The sequence below is a fragment of the Rhagoletis pomonella genome, unplaced genomic scaffold (genome assembly GCF_013731165.1).
Source record: "Rhagoletis pomonella isolate Grant_MI unplaced genomic scaffold, Rhpom_1.0 Rhpom_scaffold_00003, whole genome shotgun sequence".
In the NCBI taxonomy this organism is placed as follows: domain Eukaryota; kingdom Metazoa; phylum Arthropoda; class Insecta; order Diptera; family Tephritidae; genus Rhagoletis; species Rhagoletis pomonella.
Window position 1 is genome coordinate 57,674,423 of NW_023458557.1, and position 11,450 is coordinate 57,685,872.

An 11,450-nucleotide genomic window follows, 5' to 3' on the forward strand; every position below is an offset into this window, starting at 1 on the left:
TACTGGTTTCTTCCTTTAATACTTTCTCCGTATCGTGAATCCCAATCACACAAAAAATATAACTCTATATAACTTTTTGGCTATAATGGTTATTGTTTCTGATGAATAATAATTTGACGCACAATAAAATGTGTTTAATGTTTACAAAAATTCTACCACGCTTTTCTAGAGATCTACCACAGTTTTTATTAACAATCTACCACTCATTTGTTTTCTGAAGTGACAACACTGGATGAGCGTGCTTGGTTCACGATGCGTCCGCGCTGTGACAAATGTTGCTGTAAGTCGAAAACAGAAAATATCTAAACAATTTTTTTTTTTAATATTTTCTTCAATAAATGCAGTTTTCGAAAGTATAAACGAAATGGATAACACTCATTGAGAACATATTTTTAATGCAGCTTGAATATTTATGTTTAAATTAAAATTTTTTTTTCTTAATTATAGAAATATTTTTTTTAAAGCTCTAATGTCACTACGCTTACAAAAAAAATTTCATCAACTTTCGTCAAATACTTTAAGAGAAAATGAGTTTTGAAGAAAAGATTGTTTAAAAATATATTTGCTTATAAAAACTTTAAAAATTAAAATTTTTCAAAAAAAATTCTCAGAATCCTTTTCACGTCTCCAAACCTCTCTATTCAAAAATTTTCACGCACAAATTCGAGCTTGACTGAAATCCGAGGTCCAGTTGAGAAATTTTCACCCAAATATAAATATGCGGATTTTTGAAATATTTAAGGCATAGATATATTTAAAGCAAAATTTATGACGTACCTTTTTAAAAATTTATCGATTAATTTTTATATTTCGTATAAGAATTTAGTTGTAATTTTAGAGTTATGTGAAAATTTTAAACAAATGTTCTGCCTAAAAATGTGAGAGACTTTGAGCCTTGTGTGGTAGATGCGGTAGACATCCAAATTTTAAAAAATATGTGGTAGATCTAACACATATGTGGTAGAGGTTAGCACACTGATTCTAATGTATTCAAAAAGTCCTATAGTTTCATATTAAATCACATTCATTACTCGATACTAGGTAATGCAAAATTGAATGCTCCACTTTTCTTAGGACATCACCCTGGGGAAAAGAATGCTTTTTCGAATGTGAAAAGTGTTGTTGTTGTTTATTTTTTCGGTTTTTATACATTACATTTTCCCACTGGGCCCAGTCGTAATGCATTATATGCGTGATAAATAATATAATGTATTTCTTATGAGTTCTCGATTATATTACTGCTAACTATGTAATCTGCGTTCTAATGTATTCAAAAAGTTCCAAAAATTTCATATTAAAACACATTCATTTCTCGATACTAGTAAATGCAATATTGAATTCCTCACTTTTCTTAGGACATCGCCCTGGGAAAAGAATGCATTTTTGAATGTGAAAAGGGTTTTCGATTACTATACATTACATTTTCCCACTGGGAGCTTACAGCAATTGTGCGTGGGAACACGTTATAAAAATGCATATGCATGTGTGTGAACGTTCATCTCTCCCTTTCCTTGGAATCCACAAAAAAAAATCAATGAAATGTTCCTTTGACCAAACCTAGTTTATGAAATGTTTTTTAGGTCGCTGAACACGAATCTGAAGTCCGTTTTGCTCCATCACGTCTAGGTTTTTTTCTAACCTCAAAAAACACCTCGGATTTACTCTGTCACGTAAAATCCGAGATGTTTTTTGAGGTTAGAAAAAAAATCCAGACGTGATGGAGCAAAACGGACTTCAGATTCGTGTTCAAACGTGTTCGTCAAAAACATATAACAGACTAGGCTTGGTCAAAGGAACCTTTCATCGATTTTTTTTTGTAGACCTGTGTAATCATTCCATTCAATCCAAGGGAAATTCATACAATATGTTGATTCCAGAACAGCTGCATATTCGACGCGGCAGTCCTTAATGCCAAAATGATCTGTTTGCTGTACATTTGTGACAATTCTTTCTGTCACTATGCGTATAATTTGCTAGTTTAATTTGAATTCACCCAGATTCAATCCTACTTGTTAAACTAAACTTTGGTCGTTCATGTTTATTCAAAGAAATTAATTCAGAGCGCGTCTTTTCGGGGTTTATTTTGTTATTTCATATAGTAGAAAATGCCGTTCAAAAAAAGCAAAAACTCGTTTAACGAAAAACTTCGCAATAAGTATCCATTTATATGCAAGACTACAAGTAAATATTATGTTTCGTGCAAAACATTTAATTGTAATTTTTCCATTGCGTTTGGTGGGGAAGCAGACATTTCTCGTCATATAAAAACTAATATGTAAGTTTACAGATGCCCAGAATAGCGCATCCTTTAGCCAATCGACACCAGATATGTTCTTCAGATAAAGATAAAAAGGGAATATTAAAAGTGATTCTGATTATCAAATATAATCTAAAATACTCATGAATAGATTTCTTTGAATATCTTATTTACTATGTACCTTTCCTGTCCATGTCATAAAATCTGCACCGTTCCTTCGATTTTCGAAAGACCTTGGACTGTAGATGCTAGGACTTACCGTTAATTTTTTGCAATGTATCTTCGAAAATTTTTTTATATGAAAAAAGCGAAGCGCCGTAAACACTTAAGAAATTGCCAAAAATCAGCGGTAAATCGAAGATACTTAAAATCTGCACTTTGCTGTACTAAAATTTGATGGGCTACAAAACTGAATACCAAAATTTTGGCCAAACTTTGCAGAATTTTCATAATGTTTGCACATAGTCTGAAATTTGGATTTATGTCGTGTTTGTTAAATAATCACCCAAAGTTGGTCATTATTCGAATAAATTATTATTTAGTTATTTATTATGGTAGTTGTGATCGTTGATAGTTTTTATTAATATTTTTTGGTTCTTATATAAATAATGAGTGATAATAAAGCTTTTCTACTCGGTAACAGTTGAATTCATTTGCATACTCAACTAAAATCACATATCAAATTGGCGTTTAACACTGTAAACACATAAAAGTAACTTTCACAATACTTACTGAATTACTCTAGATGAAATTCTTAAGGCAGTGTTACACGATTAGTACATTTGTACAGATTTGTACATTTTGCCAGTTACAGAGTAGTGTTGTTTGCAAATTCTTTTATTGAGCTGAAAACAAATTTCTAAAGAACACCACTCTGTGACTGCCAAAATATACAAATCTGTAGAAATGTACCAATCGTGTGACACTGTATTTTGCTCAGTACCACATCCGACAGCTTCAAAATCAAAAAGGAAAAGGAACGACAATATTGGCCTGTTCCCGCATTCCATGATCTAGTGAGAAATTGTTCGCAAAATATATGATAAATGTGTGAAAGGAAACGAATTCGGACTAAATCCTGGAGTACGGGAACAGGCTAGTTTTCTGTAGCTAACAGTGATACCATATGCAGATTACAGGTGGCATGTTCAATGAAAGGGAACAAACTTACTGCGTGGCCACAAAATCATAAAAGTTTCAAGATGGGAAGAGTTACCCTCGACTTGTGAATTAAAATGAATCACAATTAAACTAAACTGAAAATAAAAGTATATTTTAAAAAATTCGATGAAAAACGTATCCTGTTGATCCATTTGGATCAAAACGGCAACACCGATGATATCCCAAAGTTAAAAAATAACTAAAACCGAGATTTTTCTGCTTTTCGCATCGAAAGAGTTAAAAGAAGATAAGACACTGGAAATGCAACATAAAGCTTTGCCATTGATTGAATTCCGGCAACAAGTACCAGATTTAAAATATCCGCTGTTGAAAACAGCTGCGTGCCGTATATTTTCAATTCTTGGCACAACGTATAACTGTGAGTCTTTGTACTCTACAATGAAATTCGTAAAGTAAAAAATTTGCAGAAACTTGCTTTCGCGTACCTGTTAATTATTGCAAGTTATACAAATTATCAGCTTTTTGTGTTCGCGTACGCAAAAAACTTGCAAAGTAGGGAAATTGAGAGAGAAAAATGGCATTTCATTTGGGGAAAATCTGCTGGTTTCTGCTGGAAAAGTTTTGCCAACAGCAATTTACCTACATGAGAACAGCTGATTAAAAACTGCTGGTTGGAATTTACGCAAATCCATAAATTGAATTTGATGGTTTGGAAGTTAAAATAGTAAAATACGACTAATTAAACTTATTAGAAGTAAGTAATTATTCGTTTAGTCAGAAACTGTGTCAGGATAAGACTTCGAGATTAGTTTTCTTACGTTTTAAATTTTTTTGAATGTAAACAATATTTCTATCAGCTGTTCGTCTAATTTGCAAGTTTCTGCAAATTTTCTGTTCGCGTACTGTTTTGGATATTTTTCTATTGTGAGATAACAGATGACATTTCGCCGGAATTTCGCTGTTGGACATTTTTTCCTGGAGATTTTAAACGAACGTACCTATTGACTATCCAACATTTAACAAACCAAGGTTTTGAAAATCTTGCCAAAGGGATATTTTGAATTTTCTTTTATATCTATCTTACGTACAATAGAATAATAATAAAATTAATGTTCTTCATTTCTAAACATAATTTTATTTAAAAATAAAATTTTTGTTTTTCTTGTTCTTTTTTTGTGGCTCTTTCTAGCATTTACAACTTAGATGTGGCTATTTTCGGCATCGGCCTTGCCCACCCCTGCTATATGCATTTTCATACAAGGCAGGATTAAACAGTATTAAAAATATGCTGCAGAAACACAACAGCAAACTACAGCTGAGCTAAGAAGCAATAACATACTATAACCGTATGTGTGAGATGGAATGACATGGCATAGCAATGCATGAAATTGTTGAAAATGACATTTTAATAGATACGCTGGGAAGAAGTTAACAAAGTGTTTAAATTTATATTTTGTTACCTACTTTACCGATTTGAAATCTGCCCCTACGTAGTGATGCCTATGCAAGCATGGGTTGCCTTGTGCTCTCTTTTCAAAAGCAAATTTCTTAGTTACTGCGTACTGCCTCAAGAAAATTTTACACAAGAAAATTTCTTGGCCATTTCTTGTACGTTATTTTATATGGAGTTTTTGCGTTTCTTGAGAGCTGCATACTTGCCTTTAGGTTGAAACAACTAAAGAGTAGAACCCTTCCCACACATATTTCTGCCAAAAATAGTAGCGCTCTGATGCTATATGCAAAAAAAATCCCTTTCGATGTGATGAGCTTTACCGATGGTCTTTTTTCCACCTGTGGGATCTTTTCAAAGCGTCTACTTCTATGATCTTGCAACTACAACATGGGTCCGATGCGTCAACCTCTAGTCTTATGTCATGTAAGGCAACAAAAGTCCTTATAAGGAAGCTGAAGAGCCCAGATGTGCGTTTTTTATTATAGGAGAGCCAAAAATCCTCGATGTTTCACGTTAAAATATGGCCATTGATAAACCAACCGTGCTGGCTTTTATAAATAACTCGGCTCCATCGCCACCAACAAGTTTTCTAATAGCCTTTAATAGGACTTTATGCGCAGGGAATAACCTCCGAAAATTTGACTTAAATCTGTCCAGGAAACGGCTATCATTTTATACATAAATCTATGTACATATCTATATACATATATTGGTTGGTTGGTAGAAGCGTCGCCAGGGTATGTTCCCAGGACCCAATTAGTGCTGAAAGCACAATTTTGATACGCTTTCTCTGGGACCCCTGATTTTATCTGCTTCGTTGGGTTCGTCAAACCATTTGGATTTTCGGATGAATCTATTTAGATTAGTAATGGTGAATTTGGAAATTCCACAAGATTTTGGATGGAAAAACTCCCGAGTGTGATCTCCCTTATTTGTGCCAATGCTGGGCACTGCTGAAGGATCGTTTCCTTACTTCCCACAAGATTACAGCTACGGCACCGAGGGTTATACGGAAGGCCCATTCTAGCTGCATGTTCACCAATGGGCCAATGTCCCGTTATCGTGGCTATTAATTTGACTATATATATCTTTCCTCGACCTCTTGAGAAGTTCTTCTGTCTTTGGCTTGTCATTGTGCGGCCATTTGTACCTCGCAGTTTTGCACGTTTGAAGGTTGTTCCAACGCGTATCAGCCATACGTGTGAATTGCAGATGCAGTTCCCTTTTGGTGAGTCCGAGTGGACAATTTATAGTTTCTACTTAGGATTCATCCAAATTTGCTCCGGCCTCAGCCAACTTGTCAACCCGTGTATGTTCCTATGGCCGGGAACCCAGATGAGAGTGATGTATATTAACTCGGCTGCCGAGCTGAATGCACATTTGCAATCTCTGACTGTTTTACTGGCCCTTTCGATGCCCAGTACTTCCGCTTGGAAGATGCTAGCAAAACCAGGTAGTCGAAACGATAGAGAGACATTCAGCGTTTCAGGGAACACCCCGCACTCACACTACAGTCCATTTTGGACCCGTCAGTATAGATTTCAGTGGAATTCTCCTCGACTATCTTGCCACTACTCCAATCCCGTCTTGAAGGAAACTTCACCTGAAAGCTTTTCCTGAAATCTGTCGTAGGAGGTATATAATCTGATTGTTTCTCTGATTCGATAAGCTTGTCAAGAATACCACTATAGCCGTGCTGCAGCGCCCTCCAGCAGCCTGACTCTTTGAGTCTGACTGCCGCAAACGCAGCAGTTTCGCGGATATGGAGTTCTATGGGTAGTTGATGCAGGATTACATTAAGCGCATCAGATGGGCATGACTTAATTGCCCCTGTAGCACCTGCACAAGCTGCTCTTTGTATACTGCCTAATTTCCTGACGTTGTATTGTATATCTAGTGCTGGCCACCAAACTAACGCCGCATACGTTAGTATTGGTCGTATGATAGCCGTGTACATCCAGAAGACAAGCTTTGGCTTCAATCCCCAGTTCCTACCGAATATTATTTTACATGTATAATAAGCTGTGTAGGCTCTCTCAACCCGCCTCTCTATATTTGTCTTCCAGCTCAGCTTGGTATCTAATACGACACCTCGTATTAGCCTCGGAGGACAATATCAGAGACGTTCCATTAGGGGAGGGAAGCCTGAATTGTGGTATTTTTGTTTTATTGGTGAGCAACATCAATTCCGTCTTGCTAGGGTTGACACCGAGTCCACCTTTTGTAGCCCAGGGGTTTAGCCGGAACAAAGCCCCTCTAGGATTTCACTAATCGTTGAGGGGAAGAAACCTGATACCACCACCACTACATCATCTGCATATGCTACTACTTTCACTCCACCTTTGTTGATATCCACTAGAATGTCGTTCAGTACCACCACCCATAGTAGCGGGGACAGAACTCCTCCTTGGGAGTCCCTCTATTTGCATAACGGGATAGCGTTACTGAACCAATGGTTCAAATTATGATTCTGTTTCTGAGCATTTGTTCGATCCACTCGCATATGTGGTCAGATATTCCCACCTTCACAAGAGATCGAACAATTGCTTCGACTGTTATGTTATTTAAGGCCCCCTCTATGTCGAGGAATGCCGCCAAAGTGTAGTGCTTGTAATGAAGTGATTTTTCTATGGTGCCCACGACTTCATGAAGGGCAGTTTCAGTTGACCTGCCCTTAAAGTATGCATGTTGAGCTTTGGAAAGTTTGGAATTTCCCAGAAAAAGCCTATCATGTAGGTCTAAAAGTCTTTCCAGTACCTTTAGCAGGAAAGATGTAAGACTTATTGGTCGGAAGTCTTTTGCTTTTACGTGATTTCTTCTTCCAGGTTTGAGAATGAAGACAACTTTGACTATTTCCCAGCTTTTCGGAATGTATGTCAAGCTGATACTGACTTTGTAGACCCTTTCCAGCCAAGATACCATAGGCTCCTGTAATTTCTGGAGCATTATCGGAATGATGCCATATGGCTCAGGGGATTTGTATGGTGAGAATTTATTTATAGCGAACTTAATTTTTTCCTTGTCTGCGATTGAGTCGAGTAACTCTTTTGAGAGTTGCTGACGATTTGTATGAGGCCATGTTTTTGGCCTCTGATCGCAGCCAGGAAAGTTTGTATTTATAAGAGTCTCTAGTGATTCCTCCGCTGCCCTGGTCCATGCACCGCCCTCTCCCTTAATAAGGTGGGGATTGGTGTGTTCCTTGGATAAAACTTTGCTTAGTCTGGCGGAATCCCTACAGTTTTCTATGGATGTGCAATAGGACTGCCAAGAGTCCTCTTTAGCTTTCTTTACTAATTTTTTGTACTGCCTTAATTCATCTTTGTATGGCTGCTACTGTTTTGTTCTGTAGCACTCGTTAAAGATTTTTCAGAGATTTGACCTATGCTCCCTAAGCTCCCCCATCCACCATGGAGGGGATTTTTTCTTAAGGACACTTCTGATGTGGATTTTTTAAAAGCTATGGCTAGAGTTTTTTTCCAGCTTATCTACTGTGTTGTCTAGTTCTACAGCAGTTGTAATTTCATTTGATTTACTACAGTCTAGGTTACCTGACGTTAGCCTGATAAATTTTTGGCCATATTGTTCTTCTCCGATTCCGAAATAGGGAAGAGGTAGTGGGCTTTCCGCGAATACTGAAGAGTATCCAACAATGATCCGACGTGGATGTTTTACTGGATACTCTCCAGTCATCGACGACAATACCATCTGTTGCTAGGGTTAAGTCCAGTACCTCTTCCCATCCCGAAAATCTTTCGGAGCTGGGAAATATAAAGGTCGGACTCTCTCCTTTATTGCATATACTCAGGTTAGTATTTAATATAGAGTGTAAGAGAGACTCACCTCTGCTGTTTATCGTGGAACTCCCCAGATAGTGTGTCTCGCATTTGCGTCGCATCCTATCAGAATTTGTTCCCCCTGATTTTGGGCGATAAATTGTTCCAGTTCGTCGGGGGGGGGCGTCCCTGTCATGAGCCAGGTAGGCAGATGCCAGGAAGATATTGTGGTGCCCTTCCCTCTCCACTTTCACCACGGTTAAGTCTGCTGTGCTGTAATTTGGACAGAGAAATGCATTAATACCTTTTTTGATTAGAATGCATGCTTTCGCTTTACCTGTGTTACCACTATAAAAGAGGTTATGTGTACTGCTGTTAAGCCCATGGATCTGATCACCTCTGACCCACGGCTCCTTGATTAGGCTGACGTCTATGCTTCCCTCTCCGAGAAGGATTGACAGATTATCTGTCGCACATATTAAGTGCTGCAGATTAATCTGCACACACTTCATCTTCGGCGGGGGCTGCATCTGTGATGTTGACGTCCTTCAGCAACAGGCTCGCATCGTCGACCCCCTCTGTGTCGTCTTCATCAGGAGTCTTGTCGCCTACAAAAATCTTCATCTTGGCCATGCGGATGCCAAAGCGAATTCTGTTTTCCGCCTTTGACAGAGCCTCAATAGATTCTTCGCAAATGGCCAAGAGAAGAGGTCTGCTGGTTTTATTAGGCTGCTCAACTTTTATAAGCTGTCAGTCTGCTATACACGGTATGTGCTTGTTGGCGAGCTTTAGGCACCTCAGAAGTTTCTCGCCTGGTTCCTCCATGGGGGGGTAACCAGATACGTGCACGTTGCCTCTGAGGGACGTGCTTAGTTGAAATCAGCCTTAGTTTAATGCCGACGAATGCTTCGCTTATTTTAGCGGCGTCCTTAGTTGGAATCAGCCTTAGTTTAAGGCCGACGAATGCTTCGCTTATTTTAGCGACGCACCCAGCTAAGAAGTCCAAAGAAGCTTGGTCCGCGCATCTGATAACCCTGTATCCTCGAAACGATCCAGAGGAATCAAGGGACCTGCCGGGTTATCTAGGACGTAGTCTATAACGAGACTCGATAGCTTGACGTCGATCTCCACCCAGTGCTTCTGCATAGATACCGGGAGTCTTCGAGTTTTCGTCGACTATGGCCATCAACAGACGGTCTTTGGCAACGTCACTAAAGTGGCATTGCAGCGGGTTGGGGTCAGATGAAGAAGCCTGTTTAGGCTTCTTGCTCTCTCCGCCGGTAGTGCTGTCGTTGGTGGAACGATTTCTCTATTGAGATTCGCCCGTTTGCTTTATTTCAGGTGGACTGCGGTTTGCAGATTGCTTCTATTTTAAGGAGGTCTCATATTCCTCAACCACATTGCTAGATATTTTATCTAGCATGTAGACTGCCCTCTGGTAGCGGCTCTTCCGGATTTGGTTCAGGGACTTCTTATGTTTCTTTTTCCGCCCTGCTTCCGCCGTCATTTTACTGTGGTTGGTACTGCCGGCATTAATGAAGATATTAATTAATCGAATAACCAATAAAATAATTTATCCGTCATTCGAATAACTTTTCTTTGAATAAACAAAGTTATTTATTATTTACGAATAACGAGAAAAACAATTTATTCATTTGTTATTCGTCATTCGAATAAATTTTGCCCAACACTGTAATCAGCTATACTTAAAAAAAAAAATAATAATAAGCGTTCAATAAAGTGAAGAAAAATAGCCAAAACTTTCTAAAATGTCGTGCCCGAGTTTTTATTTGGTTCACTGTATGTGTATATCGGTAGCCGATTTATCAATTTGTACCAAACTCAGTGCAAATATTGACCTTGGCATAAAAAAGCTACACGTTGAAAATTTTCGAAATCGGACCAAAATTACGCCCACTTTCCACTTCTTAAAACAAAACGCGTAAAAAACATTAAAATCGTATTGTGCGTTGCTTTAAGACGTTGCACTAGGATGGAACGTGCTAGCAGCTGAAGGAACGTGTACTAAAAATTTCAGACACAATGTAAAAAATAATAATTTTTCTCAAAAAAATCGAAGTTTGTGAGAATTGCCCAAATACATTTGTATGCCTATATCTGACACTAAAGATGGCACATCTGAAACCGGTTTGTATCCAAACCAAATATGACAAGGGATGACCGAAATCGTTCCGAATACATCAACACAAAACCTGAATATGTAAACCTCCACATCATTTTTCTCGACATAAATGTGCCACACACTCAACTTAGTTTTCTTTCATATATAGTGATACGGCTGAAGGTGTATATCTTTATTAAATTTAATAAAACAATAAAAAAAACACATTTGAAATTTTGTCTTTTATTTACACTTCAAAAATAGGGTATATATGTATGTTTGAAGATAGTTTCATTGGCATGCATTTTCGTTTGCTAATGCTGCATTGGTGACAAATGGCGCTAATTGGAGTCGGTGCCAGCTCTGTGAAGTTAGCCCCCCACTTTTACAAATAAATACTTTAACCAGTGCACCTTGTAGGACTTTGTTTGTAGTGGATTTAAATTTGTTTGGAGTTCAACAGATAACAAAACACGAAAGGTTGAAAACGTCGTCCCCCCCACCCCCACTTTCACCTACAATGACTAGTACACCTTGTAGGAAATCGTTTGTAGTTGTTTGTAGTGGTTTTGATTTTTTGTGTAGCTTAACAGAACGAAATACGATCGGTTGAAAAGATCGCCCCCACCCACTTTCAACTACAATCAATTGGACTAGTGTACCTTGTAGGAAATCATTTGTAGTTGTTTGTAGTGGTTTTGATTTTTTCTGTAGCTTAACAGA

At 38.0% G+C, this 11,450-nt stretch overlaps 1 pseudogene; it reads right to left on the reverse strand.

Annotated features, from left to right (window-relative positions):
• LOC118736317 overlaps window positions 1-8,716 on the reverse strand; it is a 36,382-nt pseudogene extending 27,666 nt beyond the window's left edge.
• Window positions 8,717-11,450: the final 2,734 nt, after the last annotated feature.